We start from the raw sequence: 24,542 nt of genomic DNA, 5'->3' as shown, positions 1-24,542 counted from the left end.
GAGGGAGGGACAGAAGGTGGGGAGGGGAAGGAGAGGGAAATGGGCAGGAGTGAGGGACAGAAGGTGGGGGAATGGGAGGGAAAGGGGCAGGAAGGAGGGACGGAAGGTGGGGAGGGGAAGGGGAGGGTAATGGGCAGGAGGGAGGGACAGAAGGTGGGGAGGGAAGGGGAGGGAAATGGGCAGGAGGGAGTGACAGAAGGTGGAGGAAGGGAGGGAAATGGGGAGGAGGAGGGACAGAAGGTGGGGAATGGGAGGGAAAGGGGCAGGAGGGAGGGACGGAAGGTGGGGAGGGGAAGGAGAGGGAAATGGGCAGGAGGGAGGGACAGAAGGTGGGGGGAGGGGAAGGGAGGAAATGGGCAGGAGTGAGGACAGAAGGTGGGGAATGGGAGGAAAGGGCAGGAAGGAGGGACAGGAAGGTGGGGAGGGAAGGAGGGTAATGGGCAGGAGGAGGGACAGAAGGTGGGGGAATGGGAGGAAGGGAGCAGGAGGAGGGACGGAAGGTGGGGAGGGAAGGAGGGAAATGGGCAGGAGGGAGGACAGAAGGTGGGGAGGGGAAGGAGGGGAATGGAATGGGCAGGAGGGAGGGACAGAAGGTGGGGAATGGGAGGAAAGGGGGCAGGAGGAGGGACGGAAGGTGGGGAGGGGGAAGGAGAGGGGAAATGGGCAGGAGGGAGGGGACAGAAGGTGGGGAGGAAGGGAGGAAATGGGCAGGAGTGAGGACAGAAGGTGGGGAATGGGAGGAAAGGGGCAGGAAGGAGGGACGGAAGGTGGGGAGGGGAAGGAGGGTAATGGGCAGGAGGGAGGGACAGAAGGTGGGGAAGGGGAGGGGAAAATGGGCAGGAGGGAGTGACAGAAGGTGGAGGAAGGGGAGGGAAATGGGGAGGAGGGAGGGACAGAAGGTGGGGGAATGGGAGGGAAAGGGGCAGGAGGGAGGGACGGAAGGTGGGGAGGGGAAGGAGAGGGAAATGGGCAGGAGGGAGGGACAGAAGGTGGGGAGGGGAAGGGGAGGGAAATGGGCAGGAGTGAGGGACAGAAGGTGGGGGAATGGGAGGGAAAGGGGCAGGAAGGAGGGACGGAAGGTGGGGAGGGGAAGGGGAGGGTAATGGGCAGGAGGAGGGACAGAAGGTGGGGAGGGGAAGGGGAGGGGAATGGGCAGGAGGAGTGACAGAAGGTGGAGGAAGGGGAGGGAAAATGGGGAGGAGGGAGGGACAGAAGGTGGGGAATGGGAGGAAATGGGCAGGAGGGAGGAGGGACGGAAGGTGGGAGGGGAAGGAGAGGAAATGGGCAGGAGGGAGGGACAGAAGGTGGGGAGGGGAAGGAGGGAAATGGGCAGGAGTGAGGGACAGAAGGTGGGGGAATGGGAGGAAAAGGTGGGGAAGGAGGGACGGAAGGTGGGGAGGGGGGGGAGGGTAATGGGCAGGAGGGAGGGACAGAAGGTGGGGAGGAAGGGGAGGAAATGGGCAGGGGGAGGGACAGAAGGTGGGGGGAGGGAAATGGGCAGGAGGGAGGGACAGAAGGTGGGGAAGGGGAGGGAAATGGGCAGGAGTGAGGGACAGAAGGTGGGGGAATGGGAGGGAAATGGGCAGGAGGGAGGGACAGAAGGTGGGGAGGGAAGGAGGGGAAAGGGGCAGGAGGGAGGGACGGAAGGTGGGGAAGGGAAGGGGAGGGAAATGGGCAGGAGGAGGACAGAAGGTGGGGAATGGGAGGAAAGGGGCAGGAAGGAGGGACGGAAGGTGGGGAGGGGAAGGAGGGTAATGGGCAGGAGGGAGGGACAGAAGGTGGGGAGGGGAAGGGAGGGTAATGGGCAGGAGGGAGGGGACAGAAGGTGGGGAGGAAAGGAGGGAAATGGGCAGGAGTGAGGGACAGAAGGTGGGGAATGGGAGGAAAGGCAGGAAGGAGGGACGGAAGGTGGGGAGGGAAGGAGGGTAATGGGCAGGAGGGAGGGACAGAAGGTGGGGAGGGGAAGGGAGGAAAGGGGAAATGGGCAGGGGAGGGACAGAAGGTGGGGGAAGGGGAGGGAAATGGGCAGGAGGGAGGGACAGAAGGTGTTGAAGGGGAGGGAAATGGGCAGGAGTGAGGGACAGAAGGTGGGGGAATGGGAGGGAAATGGGCAGGAGGGAGGGACAGAAGGTGGGGAGGGGAAGGGGAGAGAAATGGGCAGGAGGGAGGGACAGAAGGTGGGAGAAAGGGTAGGGAATTGGGCAGGAAGGAGGGACAGAAGGTATGGAGGGGAAGGGGAAGGAGGGAGGGACAGAAGGTGGGGAAGGGGAGGAAAATGGGCAGGAGGCAGGGACAGAAGGTGGGGGAAGGGAAGGAAAATGGGCAGGAGGCAGGGACAGAAGATGGGGGAAGGGGAGGGAAATGGGCAGGAGGGAGGAACAGAAGGCGGGGGAATGGAGAGGAAATGGGCAGGAGGGAAGGACAGAAGGTGGGGAGGGAAATGGGCAGGAAGGAGGGACAGAAGGTGGGGGAAGGGGAGGGAAATGGACAGGACGGAGGGACGAAGGTGGGGGAAGGCAAGGGAAAATGGCAGGAGGGAGGGACAGAAGGTGGGGGAAGGTAAGGGAAATGGGCAGGAGGGAGGGACAGAAGGTGGGGGGAAAGGGGAGGGAAATGGGCAGGAAGGTGGGACAGAAGGTATGGAGGGGAAGGGGAAGGAAAGGGAGGGAGGGTCAAAGGTGGGGAGGGGAAGGGGAAGGAAAAGGGGAGGGAGGGTCAAAGGTGGGGAGGGGAAGGGAAGGAAAGGGAGGGGGGAGGGTCAGAGGTGGAGAAGGGAAGGAAAGGGGAGGGAGGTTCAAAGGTGGGGAGGGGAAGGGGAAGGAAAGGAGGAGGAGAGGGTCAGAGGTGGGGAGGAAGTGGGGGAAGGGGAGAGGGAGGGAGTTAGAGGAACACCACAAGGCCTAAAAGAAAGGTGGCACAGAAGTTTCGTCAAATAGGCTTAAATGTTTTGATTAAAAAAATCAGGAAAATCTTCGGGAAGTTTTCCAATTAACACTTTCAGGATTAGCAGCTTAGGTAAGAAAAATAGATATAATAAGATTCATTTATAATTTGTTGCCCAAGTGAAAGGAAATAGCGCCATATATATAGTAATATTAGCAACTGCCCCATTACAGTGATATGATAATGATCACTGTACAGATATCTTTATGTAAGCAGAGAGAGAGAGAGAGAGAGAGAGAGAGAGAGAGAGAGAGAGAGAGAGAGAGAGAGAGAGAGAGAGAGAGAGATTTTAAAATAAGACTCAATCACAATGAACATCTCACAAAAAAATCGTCGTACCATCATAGTTCAACTTGTAATAGTGATGTCGATTTGCTATATAATCACTGTTGCCTACAGTACATAACGAATAACAAGATAAGAACGACAATAATGATGACCCTCATTGTTCCATTAAACACCTTCCCCCAAATCCCCTAAATGTTAATTCAGAAAAGTATTGAAAAGTTATCAACAAACGACACACTGTAAAAATACCTTTCAAAGATTACTGACAAGGTTTTTTCATTGTCAGTAATGTTTTAAGATTCTTCGGCGCAATCGAGTTTTCTGTACAGCCGCTACAGCATATAATCTAGGCCACCAAAAGCAGAGCTTTCTTTCGGTGGTCTCGGTGTAATGCTGTATGAGCCGCGGCCCGTGAAACCTTAACAACGGCCCGGTGATGGCATATCCTATACCGTTGACAGAAGCACTATTATGGCTAACTTTAACCTTAAATCAAATGAAAGCTAATGAGGCTAGAGGGCTGCAATTTGGCACGTTTGATGTTTGGAGGGTGGATGATCAACATACCAATTTGTAGCCCTCTAGCCTCACTAGCATTTAAGATCTAAGGGCGGATAGAAAAGTGCAGACAGAAAAAAGTGCGGACGGATGGAAAAAGTCGGCACAATAGTTTTCTTTCACAGAAAACTAAAAAGACATGAATAGTAAAACTCATAGAAAGCAGAGTGAGAAATAGATATTTCTCTTTGAAAAGAGAACAGTTAATTACTTCTTAATAATTATTCAGTGAAGCAAAACTCTAAATGTAGTCTACTCTTGATGTTATGATCCTCTCAGTCCTCAACTGTGAAAAGAACTACTTGCTCAAAAAGCCAGTTCCTCGTTGGACGAGTCGGTAGAGTTCTCGGATAGCAATCTGCTAGGCCCTAGTTCGAGTCTCCGGCCGGCCAATGAAGAATTAGAGGAATTTATTTTTGGCGATAGAAATTAATTTCTCGCTATAATGTGGTTCGGATTCCACAATAAGCTGTAGGTCCCGTTGCTAGGTAACCAATTGGTTCTTAGCCACGTAAAATAAGTCTAATCCTTCGGGCCAGCCCTAGGAGAGCTGTTAATCAGTTCAGTGGTCTGGTTAAACTAAGGTGTACTTAACTTTTTGCTCAAAAAGCCTGCCAACTATAACTGAACTAACAAAAGGGGCCTCCTAATGGACTTCATGAGGGCCGACAAGAAAACCTGAAGATAAAATGATGCTGAATGGGCGTTTTATGTCGTTGCCTTTTACAGCATAATGAGGGTATACAACATGGAAGGGAACGTGGGGGTAAAATTTTCTTCAGTGAAATAGCTGCTTCGCTTTTGATCTATTAAAACTTTTATTCAAAAAACTGGTTGCCAGAATTTGTTTGGAATTGTTGTTACGACGTGACGATATCAAAACAAGCAACATAATAATAATAATAATAATAATAATAATAATAATAATAATAATAATAATAATAATAATAATAATAATAAACATTTTACTTCCATAATCAGAAACTGAGTTAGTGCTTCTTAATTCCTTTAACAAGCGGTCAATCTCCATAAATAGAATTTCCAGTTCCCCGACGTCTAATTAAATTATCACGCCACATTCATAATCTCAGAAGAATGAAGTCGAATAATGCCGATATTAATTCACAAATCTCGCTTTACATTGCCTTAGTACTGTACAGTACTGGCAAAACCGATGCCCTTAGTTTCTAATAAAAGATCAACAAGAAAAAATTAAGATGCCGTAAGAGACTTACTTAAACAAATCACAACACAACGCTTACTGTTTTTTATACATTTCGGCTTGTGGTATTACTTTAACGCCGCATCGAAACATGAACAAATCCAATTTGACAAACAAAGGCGCACGTGCACCGAGGAAAAACCACAAAGACACACTTCCGAAGGCACTGAATATAATTTCATCTCTCGTTCCAATTCCAGCCGGAATTTCCATACGCTCCACAGGTAAACATTACAAGCCAAGCCTGCACGTCATATAAATATCGCGAATTTTAAGTCATCCAGGGGGAAAGGATTGGAAGGAAAAAGACGAGAGAGAGAGAGAGAGAGAGAGAGAGAGAGAGAGAGAGAGAGAGAGAGAGAGAGAGAGAGAGAGAGAGAGAGAGAGAGAGGTGGAAGGAAACATAGAGAGAAATATTAAGGGAGGATTGGAAGGAAAAAGACGAGAGAGAGAGAGAGAGAGAGAGAGAGAGAGAGAGAGAGAGAGAGAGAGAGAGAGAGATGGAAGAAACATAGAGAGAAATATTAAGGAAGGATTGGAAGGAAAAGACGAGAGAGAGAGAGAGAGAGAGAGAGAGAGAGAGAGAGAGAGAGAGAGAGAGAGAGAGAGAGAGAGAGAGAGAGAATCGCTGTAATACCACTATTAAAGGAGACGTCCATGAAGAACTTGGTTGTCTATAAAGCATGTCTCTGCAAGTAAGACAGAAGAGAAAGAGGAAGATGAAAGCAAAATAAGGGCCATGACACTATGAAAGGTGGAGACCAAAAGGGGAAACATTTTTCTAACGGCTTACCTTTGAAATAATAATAATAATAATAATAATAATAATAATAATAATAATAATAATAATAACAGGAATTATGCCTGACACCAATAAGCTCATGCACGGCATCACCTTTCAATTTATGTAAATACTATAATGCTAATTAGATGGATAAAAAAAGATTGGGAAAAGAAGCGCATGAGAAAGAGTAGGGCGCCAACATGCCATAGAGATCTAAGCATCTCTTTTTCGAACTTTCCTCCTAATTCGAACATTTCAGTAAGTGGAAATAAAAAACCAAATGGAAAAACAAAGTTTCTGGAGATTTTATTTTACCATTCTAATGTCAAAAGATGCAAAACTCTTACTAATGAGTCTTACAAGAAATAATACGTGCCGTTCGAACATATACCCAAAAACAGACACATACCCACACACAAACACACGCACACTCACACACCCACATACACACACAGGCACGCACACAATATATATATATATATATATATATATATATATATATATATATATATATATATATATATATATATATATATATATATATATATATATATACATATATATTTAGTTGTCACGTCGAGCTAAATATAATAAAAAAGAAATTATGTAATTGAACTTCTGCGTAAGGTATGAATCCTGAAAATTTCACAGGGGACCAATAGTTTACAAGGTGCTTTTGCAAGTGAATGAAAATTCAACATATCAACTGGTGATGTTTATTGAAGCAACATTATCGTCCCAAATGATTCGACGGATTCGTTTTTGTTTTTCCTTTCAAACAGTTTACAACTTCTGGATTTAATGCGTACACTGAAAAGCGCTGAGAAGCAAGATAGTCATTACTAACTGTGTTTCTTCAGTATTCCGTAATACTTAGAGAGAGAGAGAGAGAGGGGGGGGGCGGATGGGCAAAAGCAGAGAGCCCACAAGCAACAAGTAGACGGGAAAATGATTGAAAATACCTGCAAGAGAACTGCTAAGATTACTCTCCTCCCCCCCTCTCTCTCTCTCTCTCTCTCTCTCTCTCTCTCTCTCTATTACATTTTCTCATCTATCATCTCTCTATACTGCATCATTCACCCTTATAAAAATGTCACTTTCTAGCCCCACTGACAGCGGCACTACAATATTATTCACGTCCAATAACGCCTCCCATCATTCCGTCATAATCTCCACCATCACCATTAATTCCCCCACCTAAGCCTAAGCTCTGAGCTCAGTTCCTCTATCCCCTCCTTGAGGGTAAACAGATTTCGCCCCCATCATCATCATAGTCATCATCGTCATCACAGACAAACGAAGTGACCGTTTAGTATCAATGCAAACAAGACAAGTCCCGGATAACTACTAATCTCACGTAAGAGGAATGATTCTGTTCAATCACTAAAAATGTCACAGCAACGGCCGCATCATAAGGTAATCAAGGCGGATTAAAACGATAACTTTATCAAAGGAATACTACTGCTCTAAACATGAGGCAGAAAGAGATTAACAGATAAAATGATAAACGAGTTTTGGAGAAACTACTGAATCCTCAAGGCCCAGAAAGCCTTTCAAGAGAGTGCCATTTATGGAAACCGTCCTCATCAAGAACAGAATAAAGAACCCGCTCGTAATATGCCTGTGATTACTAGTACTGCAATAATAATGATCATTAAAACATACGAACTAATATAGGATCATTTCAAACCATGTAAAATATGAAACACTGGACAAAGACTAATGTGAACGTTAGATTTTAAGCATTTGCTAACGAATACATGTTTTCATAAAGAGGGAACGGAGCCTTGAGCGCCTCACAAAAGGTAAAGATAACCAAAAAGGGTTTGTGAAACAAAGTACCGAAGCTTGTAGCAAAGTCCTATTTGACCTTTAACCAGTAAGGATGATCTCGACCTCAATGTGCGCATTCAATCAGGTAGTAGAGTATGCATGCCATTTATAAAGTCTAATTCGTTGAGTTTAACATTCATGGTTAAAATTAAATTCCTATCCAAGTCTTGTAAGTACAATTTCGGCACAATCGAGTTTTATGTACAGCGTATACTACTGTATGGGCCGCGGCCCATGAAACTTTCAGCCACGGCCCGGTGGTGGCCTGTCCTAGAGCGTTGACAGACACACGATCCATGGCTAATCTTAACCTTGAAAAAATAAAAATTACTCAGGCTAGAGGGCTGCAATTTGGTATGTTTGATGATTGGAGGGTGGATGATCAACATGCCAATTTGCAGACCTCTAGCCTAGTAGTTTATAAGATCTGATGGCGGATAGAAAACGTGCGGACGGACGGACAAAGCCGCCACAATAGTGTTCTTTTACAGAAAACTCAAAAATGCGAAATTTGAAGTAGTTAAAATTTAAATAACATGGCCCACATTCAATGCAAACAAAACTTTGGTGAACCTATCTTTACTCTGATTATGTCAAATTTTTTTATACCTTTTAGACGTTTTAAAATTCCCTATAACTATTGTATATTGGTATCGAGCGCTTGCACGTAATATGCCAGTGATGTCCGGTAATATAAAAGTAATTATCGCGATATCGCGATACATATGCGAACTTATGTTAAAATTTCATTATACTTAACCATAACACGTATCGCTAGGGACTACGGGATCACCATGTAACACGTGTCACCAACGGTGTCACGATCAAATACAGAAAAGGATTGATTAACATATATGAAATTCGCCAGAGCCCTTATCTTCAGTCCTAAATAAAGATGTGACTAAAATGTTTGTACAAATTAATACTTACAAATATCTGATAGCCATCGATGTCTGGTACGAGTACATAAATTACATAACATGTGTATTTACGGCCTAACAGCTGTAAACTATTACACCTTAACTGCATCTGAACTAGCTCTTCGTTGGAAGAGTCGGTAGAGTTGTGGCCTAGCACTCGCTAGGCCCGAGTTCGACTCTCCGGCCGGCTAATGAAGAGTTAGAGGAATTTATTTCTGGTGATAGAAATTAATTTCTCGCTATAATGTTGTTCGGATTCCACAATAAGCTGTAGGTCCCTTTGCCAAGTAACCAATTGGTTCTTAGCCACGTTAACTAAGTCTAATCCTTCGGGCCAGCCCTAGGAGAGCTGTTAATCAGCTCAGTGGTCTGGTAAAACTAAGGTACTTAACTTTGCATCTAAACTGATCACAAGATGCGGGCGTTAAGTGTTATAAAATCAAAAAGGAAACAAAATCGGAGCATAAGAAATTCTAGATGCCAACCCATATATATAACTTGTTTCTTGACATTCTCAAGGAACATAGTTTCGCAGTTAACCTGACATTCACGCCTGGGAAAGGTGACAGCAAACTAAAGTCACGAGTTATTTACATAGTAAACAATAAACATGACGTCCACTGCAGCTGCGAAGGGGACAGAAAGTTCATTCCCTTTCCCAAGAAGGAAATCCATCAAAGAACAAAATTCTCAAGGAAATAGGGTCACCCAGCCGGCAACAAATCAGGATCAATTTGTGGTCTCGAATGGGAAAACAGGAAGGTTGATTCATGCTGAGTACATGTTTCAAGATCTTTCATGATCAATACATGTAATACACGTAGTGTAACTATGTAAAAGAGGGTTTTTACTGTGTCACTGTTGATCTGAACTTACAATAATTAATACTTTAAAATATTATCGTCGTCCATAAAATAAACAACGTTAACTGAAATGAGGTCATAAAATTAAAATATCGAAATTCTGCCCAAATGAATGTAATAACATCCAATTAATAGAATTTACAACATGTTTTTGTGCTCTGATTGGACTACTAATCACCGATGGTGGTAGAGTATGGTATCGAGAATGTACCTATGTTCGTGTTAAAAAAGAAAAAATAGCGAGATTACAAAAACTTTTTTCGCAAACCTAGAAAAAGTGAGTGGTAAATTGTAACTCGTAGTTCATCCTCCCACGGATCTCATCGGTTTCAATAACAGAAACAGATTCTCGTCTCTCACAGAACCTACATAACCGCAAAAAGTTATACACAAGGATCACAAAAAAAGGAGCTTGAATTAAATAATATTTCATATATTGGGTTTGCTTTTTAATTAATAAAAAATATGAAAAAAACCGAATGCAAATAGTGAAATGCTAATGTAAAAACAATCAGTTTAAGACAATGAAACAATTTTGCAGGCGGGGAAATAAAAAAAATTAAAACTTTTGAAAAAAGTGCCTCTCCTAACCTAAAATCTACCTTCCTTACAAAGGCTCTTGAAAAACTTTTCACTTCCCTCGCATCTCTTGATCTTCCGCTTCTCCCAAAGCCTCCTTTTCTTTTCGTTATCCCGGAGGCTTCCAATTTGCTCCTGGGTCGGATGCTAATAACTAGGACAGCAGAAAATCCTCTTTTTTGGTCATAGATTTATACCATCCTACGCTTTTTATTTTTTTTCCTAATTCCTACAACGCTTTACATTATTTTTCTTACTTCCTAAAACGTGTATTTAATTAATGTCGAGGTACTACTGGAAAAAAAAAAACGTTTTCTAAAGGTTGTGTGTTTTTGTAATTGAAATGTCCCTTTTACTCCATCAGCATTGTAGCAATAATTCCTTCTTTGTAGAGGAAATAAGCTGAATATCCGCGCGTGTGTGTGTTCACATAATACTGAAAAAAGAAAAGAAAAATGCAGGCCATGCAAAAAACTGTTGTTCCGATACTGATGATAGAGCAACATCCCTACCGATGCGTGTTTGACAAGCATACTTCCCCTACCTTTGTGCGACCCAAAATTTGGTATATAGTTACCAAATCCAAACCTGACTGCACTCCCATTTCCCGTAAGGGGGATCAGAGAAGGTAATAAAAGGTGGATGAAAGCATCGCCCAAGATTATGACTGCCATCGTGTGCCATTAGTTCACCGTGTATCACTGATCTGGCTTGTTGCACCTCATATTTCATAAGTCCCAACTCCCAACTGACTAAAAACTGTTGCAAGTTTTCGTGGAGACAGTAATACCATTTCACTGGTGGCTACCCGTGCAAGTTGAGACCAGAACCAACGTTGCGCAGATTCTGACATCAATAGACAAGTCTAATGGCTTACGGAACGAGATGCCCGGCATGAAGCTCAAAAACCAACCTAGACCACCTTAGACCTAACGCAAGCAGCAACACAATATGCTGCCCATTTAAATTAATTTCGCTTCTACTACTTCTCTTGCTTTTTGCATCTGTCCATTTGAAGGAAAAAACAGTAGACTGAATACGTTCATGTCCGAGTTTACAACACACCAATCACTCAAGTTATTCGAGTGCGACATGTACAGTCACTCAAAAATATTCTGCAACATGTTCCAGAAGTTTTTGTTCACCTAACAGTAATTTGTTCTTTTGATATTTACAAGGAAATGTAATTTTCTTATTCGATTTTGTTTATTAATCATACGGTTAACAATATAAAAAGAGTGGTGAGTGAAAAATTCATATTACGAAAAATGACGAAACATTTTGAAAAATTTCACTTCAGATGATTGGGCAAAAGAGTCAAAGAAGAAACTATATTTCGAATCCAGATAAAAGCTTATTGACTAATAAAATAATATTGAATAACCATCAATGAAATTATATATACATAAAAAGAAAGAATTCAACCATTATCGTTGTCAAAAACAAAAAGAAAAATCTCATAACGTCGTATGTTATCGTGTGACTCCACATTCGGGCAGGAAAAGTTTAAACTGTCTCGTCACTAAGCCGGACCACAATCATTAGCTTGCATAAGACTAATGTTTCTATCGTAGATATTGCTCGGCAGCTTAGCGTAAATAAAACAACCATGTATAGAGGGATACAACAACAGAGAGAACGAGGAAACATGATAAATTCATTGTAAAAACTGGAGGACAACCTCATTGTTGCACTACTGTTAAGTATCATCATCGGATGATCACTGAAGGTGCTCCGCCTAACTCCCCCCTGACTACCGATGTTGCTATAAAGAGAGAACGTTACGCTCTCCCTTCAAATTGCTGCTCAAACCATCCGTAACAGGTTACATGAGACCAAGATATTATTTCATCGTACTCCTGCCAAGAAACACTTCACATCAGCGAAACACAAAGAATAGAGGCTAGGGTTTGCGTTATAATATAATCCAGTGGCCGATGATTTCTGTACGAGTCATCTTTTGCGATGAGGAGGAGACATTCTCCACTGATGAGCATGGTAGTCTTCTTCACTGCTGGCATTTAGCGTTAACTAAATTAATGTTGAACTTCTAGCTAATTTTAATTCTTTAGAAACTTAGATAATAAGAAATACAAAAATAAGCGTTATATATTCAGTTAACTTCATAAGAGGCATCAAAATGATAGGCCTAAGTAGCAATGAAAGAAATGAGAAATTACACATGATAACGGCATTATATATATATATATATATATATATATATATATATATATATATATATATATATATATATATATATATATGTATGTATGTATGTATGTATGTATGTATGTATGTATGTATGTATGTATGTATGTGTGTATGTGCGATTATATTCTATGTATTACAAAAATAGACGTGAAATCCGTTAGTCTAGTTCAGTATATTTTATATTAAGTTTCACTAGTTCATAATACACATAGGATTAGTCATTCAAAAATTTAATTAATAATAATGTGAAGCAAATCTTTACAAAAGTCGTATTTGTTGATGTTAATAAGACTAACAGTTCAACTTGTAACAGTCGTAGGCCTATGTCTACAAAGTTCACATATATGAAGGAGATAAAACAACGATAGTGATGGCAGTTGGAGATGAAAATATTGAAACATAAAAACAGCGATGACCTCTGAAGTATTATAGTAACATCCTTTAATTAAGTAAAATATGACAACAGTAAGCAGTATCAGAAAAAGCCCTGTTTAAGGGAAACTGCAGATAATTTCTCGGACCCACCACTAGTGTTCAGTTGTTTCACTCGCTTACAACTGAGTTGCCAAATAGCGCCAGATGTCGCTATTATAAGCTGTTGTCCGAAAACTTTTGAAGTATGTTGCAAAACTTTTTTGAGTGATTGTACATTCCGTGATGCGTGCAAGATTCTTCATGGCTGTAATAATGACTTCTCCCCACAATGCCCTACCATACATTGGGTAAGTGGGCGTACCGGCATAAGGTTGGCTTATATTACACGAGGTCCCTGCATGCAGGCATTGCCTTGACAAATATACTCTTAAACTATTCTTTCTCACTGTGACTAAACAAAACAAAAAAAAAAAAATTGAAAGCGCAGTGGTTTACATGCGTTGCAAAGATATATATATATATATATATATATATATATATATATATATATATATATATATATATATATATATATATATATATATTAGTTCCCCAGGATAGTGAAATCGGGGATATTACAACATATTTAGTGGGACCCTGAAGCATGAAAACAGAAATGATATATATCGGTCTATACCGATATAAATTCAGCCTTATTTTCCCGAAGAGAATTAAACCAAATACTAATGCAAAACGGAGGATCCAAAACCACGATTACAAAACGGAATACAAAAAATGATTAGATGTGAGGTGTAAAACAAATATCCTAAGGTGTCAATCGAGTTACAGGAACGACTTCGAGCCAATTAGGGTGGAAAAGAACGCCCAATTCCCGAACATCTGCATAGGCTAAATACTTAGTGTAATCTGACGTGTAGATAAGCAAATGCCCAAGCTTATATTAAAAAATCAGATCTTCCTGCCCAAATGAGAGAAATTGAAAATAATATTCTATCAAAGGCATATTTCAAATTTTCACCGCCATGTTCCTAAAATGTAACCGAAAGTTATGCACCCAGAACAGTCCTACGCATTAACTCGAATTCACGAGTATTACAAGGCTATCCACAACTTGGCTACTATATTCTGTTTCTGGTGATGTCCATTTATGACTAGTATGCATGCAATGGGCAAGTAATATTCAAAACGGAGAAAAAAAAAAAAACTACATCGAAATCACCTGGCAAGAAATCAAGCTATACATAAGCCTAATACAATTCTATGGAAACTATAGGCTACCTGGTATTATTTTGTAAGTTGCCAATATACGAAAAAAAATTGTAACCTACATTTTTTAAAAGAGCTCTTCATACTCGTTATTTTGAACCCCATAAACGTTACCCGCAAATGATATTTATCCTAGATCATGAATTTTATTAAAAAGCCTAAATTTTACGCCTCGAAACTAGTTTCCCTTTCCATCGGCCGTTAGCTCAAAATATCATGCACATGCGCTTAGAGCGTTTGAAAAGCATTAATTTGAATACCAGAAACACTACTCTGAAACAAATATTGGCATATAAAATGAATTTAATTAAACACAATTTTTTATCTGAAAATTTCCTTAGTATTGACGGACGACTTCCGGAGCTCCCTTGCGAGTATGTACTTGTCGGTTGATGACGTAACCGCTGGAGCTCCGCCTACGCATGTGCACTGTCCAATAATGAGTCCGATTGTTTCCATTCGGCGCGTTTTTTAAAGTCCGCCCACACATCCGAATTACTCCAAACATTTTTAATTGCTTCCGGCGTCCGCCAATAGAAGTAATCACATGACTTTTTCAACCAATTACAATGCAATATCAAAAAAAAACACGTTATTAGACCTACACCTGCTCCTATTTGAATTTTAATATGAGCGTCATTCAGTACAATGGCTACTGTTCAAGTAACGTGTGCAGGATGCCCACTTGATCCTTGGAGATTTATAAAGAACTTTCACAGTGAAAATGAGAACTTTTTGGAATATCTGAAAAGCCACGGAGTTTTCCCAACAGGTGTTGTACCCCCTAAGTGCGACGAATCCTGTAAATACCGTAGTGACAGACATCAATTTTACTGCGGCCGATACAGCATGATTAGTAAAAGTAAGAGACGAGTGCAGTGTAATTATTCAGTGTCACTGTACAAAGGCACTTTCCTAGACAATACCCACTTACAACCGTGGGAAATCGGCCTCTTTGTCAACCACTGGTTGGAAAAAAAATTCAGCCACAGTATGGTCATAAGGTGCCTACACTGGTCGACGAGAACAAGTGTAGACTGGCGGAGTTTTTGCTCCGAAGTTACTGTATCTTGGTTGAACAACCAAGAACCCATCGGAGGGCCAGGAATTGTGGTGGAAATTGATGAAACTTTTTTCACCAAATCAAATATAATCGTGGCCGAGAGTTAAAAAGTATTTGGCTTTTTGGGGGTATTGAACTTGTTGCAAAGAAAAAGTTCATCGTGCCTTTGCACCGGGATGGACAGGACAGAAGTGCTGCAACTTTAATTCCTATTATCAGGAAATATATCCGCGCTGGCAGCACGGTAATGAGCGACGGTTGGGCTGCCTACAAGAATCTTGATAAGGAGGGATACGTCCACAGGGTCATCAACCACAGCGAGAACCTCGTGGACCCCGACGATCGTTCCGTTCACACTCAATACATTGAGCGTGAGTGGAGGAACATTAAGGAGTGGGCCAAAAGACCTGGTATTCGTACCGAGTACTTGGGACGATATTTGTTTTTACATTATTACGGGCATAACGCCCATCACCACTTCTTAAGAGGCCGCCAAGCTCTATCCACCACACGGCAGTCGACAACAGCCCACTGGTCAAGAGGATTTACCAGACTCCGATGCGGAACCTTCACATTCATCCATCAGCAATTAAGGTAAGATTGCTTGCTCACATACACACACACACACACTTATATATATGTATAATATAAATATATATATTGTGCATTACAGGGAATTTGTGAAATGAGCAACTCGATATGAACAGTTGATCCCCGAAGGCTAGTACTAAACACTTTAACACATTTGACCCCCGGGGGCTAGTATTAAACAGGGCGAAACACATTTGACCCCAGGGGCTAGTACTAAACACGGCAAAACATTTGACCCCAAGTGACCAGTACTAAACACGGCGAAACACATTTGACCCCCAGGGACCAGTACTAAACATGGCGAAACACATTTTACCCCCAGGGACTAGTACTAAACAGGGCGAAACACATTTGACCCCCCTTAACAATTAAAAAAAAAACGAAGCCCAAGCCAGTCGATTGTTGGTTTTTTCTTATGAACAATGAATCTCCTGAGGGGGGGCGGTCCAGGGGGCTCCGCCCGGAATAATAGAATGGCACAACAATGACCAATTTTCATAACTCGGTTAGATTAGCTATTGCCCTTAATTGTTACAAGTTATTCTTTTAAAAATGAAGCCGAAGCCATTTAGAAACCAGGCGTCCGAACATTGCGGGTTGTGTTGTTACGCATAGCGTAAACACCTTCAAGCTGACAGTGCCGGACTGCGTTAGTGAGCGCGTATTTAAGTAATTACGCATTATGAAAGCTTAACTTTTTTGTGTGTGTATTTTTGTTTTCCGAATTTGGATGCAGGTTCGTTACGAAAACCCACATTTGTGGAACTGGGGTAATGGCTTAGTTCCCCAACTCCAAAACGGAAAGTTATGTTAATGCCTTGTAATGGAACTGTAGTCAGGGTATAACAGAATGGTTGTTCTCTCATATTATCTCGCCTTTTTTACGAATTTGATGTCGATTTTGGTCGGAAATACACAGTTCTGGGGTTAGAGTATTGGTTCCCTAACTCCACAACTATTGATTTCCGAGCAAAATCGTCATCAAATTCATTCAAAACTCATGAAAATATGCTAGAAAAACCATTCTGTTAACCAATTGGGAACATTGGCAACTTATAAAATTTTACCGGCTACCTAATCCTGGTTTGGGACTGAACCTGAAGTACTTCATGACTTTCCGTCCATGTTTTGTCCATTATCCCTACCTAGTTCCTTTTACTTGGTCTTTGACATCACTATAATTGATATACGGATATACAAACTCACCAATGCAACCACAGACGTAGTACCGACACTTGAGAAGCCGAACGGAGTAAATATACTTAGACAAACACACACCACACACAGTTATTACATATAACGTTGACCCTTGTACAGCAGAGCAGCTGTGTCGCTGGGCATTGTGGGAAATGCCGGCCGTTTTCTCTCGTTCTGCGCTGAACTAAAGAAAATTTATAGACAGTGCGTTACACGAAGGAGTAAAATAATTGTTCTTTAGTGTCAGTGTCAATTATAAATGACAGTTTGACTAATGTATTATTTTATTTAAAGATTCTACTCTTATTTCAGATAAAATAAACGTTAGATATGATCAAGAAAGTCATTACGATGGATGTGATTGTGATGGTGTATTTAAAATATATATATATATATATATATATATATATATATATATATATATATATATATATATATATATATATATATATATATATATATATATATATATATATATATATATATATATATATATATATATATATATATATATAATAGTTAATGATTCAAAGTTGCTTTTAACGCAAAGCGTTTTTCGCCTAACGCTAGCGACAGCTCACCGTGTTTCTGGAGAGTCTATATGAAAAATTTTTGTCATCGAGTACAGTATACATCATGACGTGGGGCAGTCGATTTACGCACCATTTTTATGGAGCGCCGTTCTAAGGAGTTATTATCACTCGAGATACATGTTAAGCTTCGAAGGCAGGCTAACCAATCAGCCCCTTTGTTAGTGTTGCGTGAGAGTCAATGAGTGCTCAGGACATACCGTAAACAAACAACTTTATCGATGTTAACGGCGATATTGTTAATGATCGAGTGAAAGTATTCCTGCTAATTTGAGCTTAGACAATGTTGATTCTATGGAAGTGTGTTTGTGACCAGGCCGTCCCCGGATAGTGTGAAAAAAGCAGAAAGGGGAAACATCTTTCTGTGCGTTGGTGGCTTCTGTGATAAAGGTAAAGCTTTTTTTGAGTGATTTTTCGTGCTCATATGATAGTGATATTGATGATGATGAGCTTGTTCTGGTAATCTTGGTGATAGTGTTGTTACCGAACAAAGCAGTATCATGATAGTTGAGAATAAAGATGAAAGCAGTGACATCAGTGTTTTTAAAAAGTTTTGGGGGGGTGGGTGACTTGCAGACAACGTACATCCTAAGCGATATTTGCAGGGAACCCATCAAGAGGGAGCGATCTAAGGCGAAGTAGACATTGAGTTACCTTGCTACCTTCATTGCAAGGAGATAACAATTTACAGGGCTGCCTTTGTTTCCATCCGTGGAATAACCCATATGAGGAACCAAGTTACAATGAAAAAGTTGTCTAAGGGAGGAGCTACAATAAAGGACCTGAAGGACTCCAACTCCAGGAATATAAAAACGGCTGTTCTAGAGTGTGCCCATTAACACAGAACTACCAGTTTTTTTTTTTTTTTTAGACTCTACCCGCAAACGTACTCTGCACCAGCAATATTCGGAGTTTCACCTCAGCAGCAAGGCACTATTTTCCTTACAGTGCCTTAATGGGATGGATATCAGTCAGCCTGATGTCGCCACGGTGAAGTTGAAATATTACAACAGGATTTTCAATCACTGTTACAAGACGGTTCCCTGCCTGTGAAGGGGGATACCTGCAACAACTGTGAGCAGCTCACGAAAGATATTGCTGATGGGAGACGGGCTGCCAAAATCTGTGACTGCGACAGGGTGTGTGGTCGTCTGGACCTACAGCAGACCCTGCCATGTACTCGGCTTTCTTTGTCATCTCGGCGCTCTACAAACGCAAATTACTGCGTAGTCTTTCCAACGTTGCCGGCCTACCCCCAGTATTTGTTTGATGACCCCTGCTTGTCAAGGGATTAACGCTACTCTACTAATACAGTATAAGACATAAGACAGGAACTTCTCAAAATTAGGTGAGTAAAACTACTTTTTTTCCATTAGCCGTTTTTTCTTTTCTTTCCATCCTTAAATGAATATTTTTATGCATTAATCACCTGTATCCTCTTTAATCGTTATATGCAATTTTGTTAGGATCATTATTATCATACTCTCTTTTTACTAATGTTTATGAACTATGCGTGAAAATATTAATTTTGGGGGAATTATTGGGAATATTTTGCATTAACCTCCATCGTTGTCATCATCATTAATGATTATTCACAGGTTTTATAGAATTTTTACTAACATATATGCACAATTACATGTTTACTGTTTATTATTGATGTTTATTAACTGTTGTGATATTTTTGAAAAAAATTTAATTTTTTGTTTGAAAAATCAAAAACAAATTGGTATGGAGCGAAGTTTTTCATTATCGTGAATCATTGTTAACCAACATAACAAATAACATCTTGGCAAATTTATACCATAAAATATTTACCATAAAACATGAAAATACACATTTCATGCATAACTGAGGGAACTGGAAAACATTGACATACCCTTAGATTTTTGTAAGTATCTCAGAATTTAATAAACTTTTTTTCCAAAATTGTTAAATAGGTATAATTTACATAGAAATAGCTTCATAGAATAAAAATTTTAAGGACACGGCGTCATGAATACCGATTTTATGGCGTTGTGCAAGTCTATTTTCATTCGCAGTTTACCCAGTTTTTAAAAAGTGTCCTGTCCCGCCAGTGATAGACGCACACGTATTAATATAATATGTAATCAAGCTCCGTTGGGACCCACGTGACTACGAACAACTTCGCGTCACCATCAATGTCGTTGTTTACCCGACCTAACTACGGCCTTTCTAATACTGAACTGGATCAGTTTTGTTTAATTTGAGATTCATTTTCGACAAACAGACCTTGATATTATCTCTCTCTCTCTCTCTCTCTCTCTCTCTCTCTCTCTCTCTCTCATATATATATATATATATATATATATATATATATATATATATATATATATATATATATATATATATATATATGTGTGTGTATAAATTATATATGTATTGCCAAGAAGCGTACCAAGTACCTGGTTATTACAGTTCCTCATTGGATGGGTCGATATCGTACTCGGCCAGCACTCTCCTAGGCCCGCGTTCCATTCTCCGGCCAGCCAGTAAAGAATTAGAGGAATTTATTTCTGGTGGTAGAAATTCATTTCTAAGCATAATGTGGTTCGGATTCCACAGTAAGCTGTCGGTCCCGTTGCTAGGTAACCAATTGGTTCTTAGCCACGTAAAATAAGTCTAATCCTTCGTGCCAGCCCTAGGAGAGCTGTTAATCAGCTCAGTGGTCTGGTTAAACTAAGGTGTACTTAACTTAACCTGGTTATTACACAACAAATCACAGATTTCGGAAATTTACCTCACTTCAGCCAGATACCTTAACTCTCATAACAATAAGAATTACGACAGTGATCCCATAAAAAGCTCATTATTAATGACATGAAAAATCAAACTAAGTTTATCAAGACTACTAAGGGATTCAGAGCCGATGAAACAAGGTTTTTCGGCAACACCTTTTTGTCAAAACACCTGATACAGGTAAAAGTTGGCAAGTGTATATTTTATAACCGTACCTAATTTTTGCAAGTATTATTTAGTACCTAAGTTCAATAGCTCTGGTACTTATCAGAGCAAAAGCGTGTTTCCTATGCCAGAGCCATCAAAATCGCAGGTAAGGGTTTTGAACACAATAGTGACGTTAGCCTATGACGTCATGAGGCTCCACCTACAGCGATGAGACGTTTACATGGGGAAAGCGTCTCTTCACTGTGGCTCTGCCCACTTGCCGATGACATATTCACTAATTAATATTAGTACCCACCCTAGGTTTCAGCGATATCAATGATGGCAAGCATTCTCAATAATTTTATTATTATTATTATTATTGTTTTGTGGAGGTTTAATCGCAACTTCCACAGCAGTTCTTGGGACTAAGTTGTTAGCTCGGAATTCTTCTATTTTCTTGATATTCGTATTGTTTCTGCTTTACAAATAATTCAATGTATGTAATTCATCCACATAATGAACAAGTTTGTAGTTAATTTGTTAGATCTACATCTATTCAGGGCGGAAATACAAAAAGATCATCTGTTTTGTTCTACCTCAGGTTTCGACACTATAGCCTTCTATTTGCAGCAAGTCAGGAGCGGTCACTAGAAGCAGAATTCAAATGAAAAGCAATGATACCTCATTGCCCTCAAGTGTTAGAGGTGTAAAGGTCAACGCCATTGTTTTACTTTAGTTAATGTAACCCATTGCTATTTTTTTTTTATTTATATCATATAGCGCCCTAAACAGCGCTCATTTAGCCTACTCGCTGCAAATAAAAGGTAATGGTAGGAGTTAAGGTTTTGAGGGCAAGCTATTATTTACCTACTTAAAATCAATCAAATGTAACACTATTTATATTGATATGCATGGAAAGGAAAATATATTGGAATCAGTTTGAATGAGGAGCATACTGTTATAATCATTGTGTTTTAATAAATATGTTTTAGATATACAAATAAAACGTCTAACAATATACATAATTTATTTACAAAATGTCTTCATCGTCACTCTCGAGGAAGAGGTCGGGATTGTCTAACAACAGCTCTTGCCCACACTTCTGGGGTGGCCAAGTAACTATTACCCACTATAGAAATAATTACCTATTCACGCTATAGTAACTCTTGCCACGGGTCTTCTCACTTGTATACAAAGTGGCAAGCTGTAGCACAAATGCAGTCTTGCAACCACGGGGACAATTCCATATCCTGCTGGCCATTATCGAATTTGTTGAAGCCTAGACTGTAAGCATATCTATTCACCGCCTACCTGGTGGATGGGCGGAGCCTCATGACGTCATATTACGTTTACGTAACGAATTGTTTTAGGATCCTTGTCTGTGATTTTCTCGGTTTCGGCATCGGCGACTTCATTTTACTCTATAAATATCAAAACTATCGAACTTAGGTACTAAACAATACTTGCAAAAATTACGTAGGGTTATAAAATATACACTTGCCAACTTTCACCTTTATTTGATGCTTTGGTAAAAAGTTGTTGCCGAAAAACCGTGTTTCATCGGCTCTGAATCCCTTAGTAGTGTGAGGTATCCACAATTATTAAACAAGAAATATACTAGAGTAAAAGGGCATCACTCCATCAAACAACTTTTAACTGTTTCCCTGGTCTTAATTCACTTCAGCAAAACTAAAGGAACAAAACATGTTTATCACTTTGCCTTATGCACACAATTAACCCTGTTCATTGGTGGTCAACAAATGAAACTGGTTTTTAAAAAAATTAAATACAAAAATATATTTTTAAATTCAAAATTTATAATTAAAATTCACAACCTGAAATATTTTACTATTGCTTAAAAACAACACAAAATGTAATTAATTCTTAAGTTAAATTATTAAACGAAAGTAAATCACAAAAAACTTTAATTTTCCAACAAATTAAATTAATCAAGTAAAATTTAAAATATAAAGAATTACTCAAGGTTTGAAAAGAAAATCTTAATAAATGAAAATTAAATAAAGTATGCAATGTTGTGTTGCTTTTAAGTAATAGTAAAATATTTCAGGTTGTGAATTCTAATTATTAATTTTGAATTTAAAAATATATTTTTGTATTTAATGTTTTTGAAAACCAGTTTCATTTGTTGACCACCAGTGAATAGGATTAATTGTGTGCATAAGGCAAAGTGATAAACATGTTTTGTTCCTTTAGTTTTGCTGAAGTGAATGTTAAATCACAAATATATAAAATGTGGAAAATCAAGAGATTGCAAACACAATATATAACACAAAAATACACAAAACATTTACCAATAATAATTTCACTAAGGCAAAATTTCCCTAATATACCTTATTATACCATGGTAATAAATAAATTTCACTTTAAATTTCACTTTACCTTACACAAGCTTGTGAAAATCTTTGTAAAAATCACTTGCAGTTGCTTTAGATTCATAAAACACACTTTTTATTTGGGCACTGTTACGATTAAACAATTTTACTAAATTCAGATCTCAAAAGCTAAGACTAATGCCAGTGACCACACTAACACTTTACGTTAATAATTACTCTCTTTTGAAGAGAGAGAGAAGGAACCAATATGAATGGTCTCGAAAATCAGAATGAATCAATCTGAGGATTCCCTTATGAAATATAAGAATCATATGACGTCATTACGGCATTTTGTGAATGAGATACAAGAGAAAAGTTCTAGAAGAAGGAAAGTGACGTCACTTCCAGCAAAACGTTTTGAACGCAATTGGGACAATACATGATCAGAGCAATGTAGTCTTAAACATGACACAATTGCCATGAACTTCAGTGCAACACTTGTTCGCATTTCTCAAAAGTACACGTCTTTACCAGAAAATCATATGGAACACATGTAACATTGTGAAATCCCTCATCTTCTTTTCATACGGAAGAAAGCTTTTACAGAAATCTTTACATGATCAAACAGACTGCAACAGACTAATTATGACTGGCATGTTTTAAAAACAAAACGAAAAACCAAAGTTGGTTTTCAGAATGGATCAGCGATTGTTATTCCCAACCTGTCATTGTGTAACCCAGAACAAAGCGCTCTCTGATCTGGACTGATGACAGATGGCTCATCTGATCTAAAACTCAAATCTCTCTCTCCCGCTACTACGCTGTTATCAAGAAAGATATTATTAGTTCTAAATTACGCTGTTAAGTGATCTAAACCACTAACTCTCTTGAGATCTGACGCTACACTACAGGGTGTTTTGAAAATAGAGCCCCTCCCCCCGCCCCCTCTACAGCATAAACTAAAATTGATATGGACAAAAAAAAAAGAAATTCAGAACAGGTATTTATTTAAGCTTCTCTCTGAGTATTTAATATTTTGTGTGGCCTCCATCTGCCTGTATCACAGCCTGCATTCTTGAGGGGTATGATTTCAGCAAATTGCAAAAAAGCTGAGACTCAAACTCCATTTCCCTGAGCACTTCGGTCACCTCTCTTCGCAGGTTGTCAAGGCTCAGTATACCATCATAGTTCACTGTGCGCGCTTCAACACGATCCTTTAAGATACTACCAGTGTTGTCATACCCATTAAGGTCAGGGGAGCTACCTGGAAATTCACTTGACGAGAAGAAATCGATACCACTGTTTTGAAGCAGCTCCTGTGTCTGAAGAGCCTTGAAACATGGTGCCTTACCATACAAAAATGTGACTTCTTCAACAGATAACACATTTTCAGGATCTTTGAGGAAAGGAAATATTCTACCAGTAAGCACAGTTTCTCTGAAGTATTCGCCATTCCATGACTCCTTTTTCTTTGATGATCCACATTAACCGTTTGGCTGTGAAACAGAGAAATATTCCCAAACATTCAGGAAATTTCACAACTTGGCAATAGCGCACGTCATCGTTGGTATCATCCATCTTTGCAGCCCAGATGATGTCATTTTTATGATTTGGCTTCCTGACTGTGTAAATGAAGAATTCATCTGATGCAGCAACATGGAGAAAGTCAGCTTCATCCCAATCTTTAAGAAATGAACCACAAAACCATGCACAGTCTTCTCTCTGTTGCTGAGTGATGTTGGGCTTGCTGATAACATGAAATGGCCTGATACCAGATTTTTTCAACTCACGATATATAGCACTATAACTTCTCTTCTTTCTCCTTTTTGTTTCTAGTTCAAGTGCCAATTTACGTAAAGACTTTTTTGGTCTACCCACTGCCTCAGCTATGATGTCTTTTGACTCCTGAGAAAGGTATTCAGGCCTTCCAAGATTCTCACTCTTTTTGCGATGACAGTCGTATGTATTTTTGTTCCAGTTTCTTTTAAGAAAGGATTCGTCTCTTTTAATGTATTTAGCTAT

At 40.0% G+C, this 24,542-nt stretch overlaps 1 long non-coding RNA gene across 1 annotated transcript in view; it reads right to left on the bottom strand.

The window, feature by feature from the left end:
- The window catches only part of LOC136843636 (uncharacterized), a 370,124-nt gene extending 353,290 nt beyond the window's left edge, over positions 1 to 16,834 (bottom strand). The window contains exon 1 of the long non-coding RNA XR_010854625.1: positions 16,703 to 16,834. This is a non-coding gene — a long non-coding RNA (uncharacterized lncRNA). The remainder of the gene's footprint in view (positions 1 to 16,702) is intronic.
- Positions 16,835 to 24,542: the final 7,708 nt, after the last annotated feature.

The sequence above is a fragment of the Macrobrachium rosenbergii genome, chromosome 12 (assembly GCF_040412425.1).
Source record: "Macrobrachium rosenbergii isolate ZJJX-2024 chromosome 12, ASM4041242v1, whole genome shotgun sequence".
Taxonomy (NCBI): Eukaryota; Metazoa; Arthropoda; class Malacostraca; order Decapoda; family Palaemonidae; genus Macrobrachium; species Macrobrachium rosenbergii.
The sequence above is the reverse complement of the archived record's forward strand: the minus strand, read 5'-3'. Positions and strand labels throughout refer to the sequence as shown.